The 807-nt window shown below is 48.2% G+C and overlaps 1 protein-coding gene across 1 annotated transcript in view; it reads left to right on the forward strand.

Annotated features, from left to right (window-relative positions):
• The window catches only part of LOC101855407 (zinc finger protein GLI2), a gene marked incomplete at its 5' end in the record, with an annotated part of 15,392 nt that overhangs the window by 3,506 nt on the left and 11,079 nt on the right, over positions 1-807 (forward strand).

Genomic DNA, 807 nt, shown 5'->3' on the forward strand with positions numbered 1-807 from the left:
TTGGGGCCAAGCTGTGAAGTGAGACAGTAAGGTCCTTGGGGCCAAGCTGTGAGGTGAGGCAGTAAGGTCCTTGGGGCCAAGCTGTGAAGTGAGACAGTAAGGTCCTTGGGGCCAAGCTGTGAGGTGAGGCAGTAAGGTCCTTGGGGCCAAGCTGTGAAGTGAGACAGTAAGGTCCTTGGGGCCAAGCCACCACGGACAGGGGAGATCACCTTTTGCACTACCTCGTGATTACTTGACGCGGCAAACTGGTCGTGGGTGCTGGAGGATGAGTAGATCGAGCGTGTAAGATATAATAGATTCTATGATTAGTGTATTAGTTTGGGGGGGGGGGAGTTTAAAAAAAATTTTTTAGTAACGTTTTACGGCGCTCGCAACTGCATAAGGTCACATGAGGGGTAAGGGGTGTTTGTTTCAGTAAGGTTTTACGGTACTGGTAACTGCATAAGGTCATATGAGCGCCAAGGGGTGGATGTTAACAGAGAAGTCTTTACAGGGAATCAGGTTTACTCTGCTCACCTCTCTAGCCTCAACAGCACAAAGTCTGCTTCGACTATCAAGACACCCCGGAAATAGCGGTTCACAAGAGAGTGACAAACATAAAAAAGAAGTAGAGGACAAATGACGATAGTAAGGATGAGGAAAGAAAAAGCAGCAGTTCCCCCTATGTTGTTCTGACACAGTACGAGCATGACATTGATAAATCAGCCCATTTACAATTCTACTTTGCGTAAGAACATGTTAATGTCCCCCCTTTGGGAATGCAGAAAGACAAGTTCAGTCAGTGGCACTGCCCTTGGGGGGGTGGGG

This window comes from Aplysia californica, unplaced genomic scaffold (assembly GCF_000002075.1).
Source record: "Aplysia californica isolate F4 #8 unplaced genomic scaffold, AplCal3.0 scaffold00057, whole genome shotgun sequence".
Classification (NCBI taxonomy): domain Eukaryota; kingdom Metazoa; phylum Mollusca; class Gastropoda; order Aplysiida; family Aplysiidae; genus Aplysia; species Aplysia californica.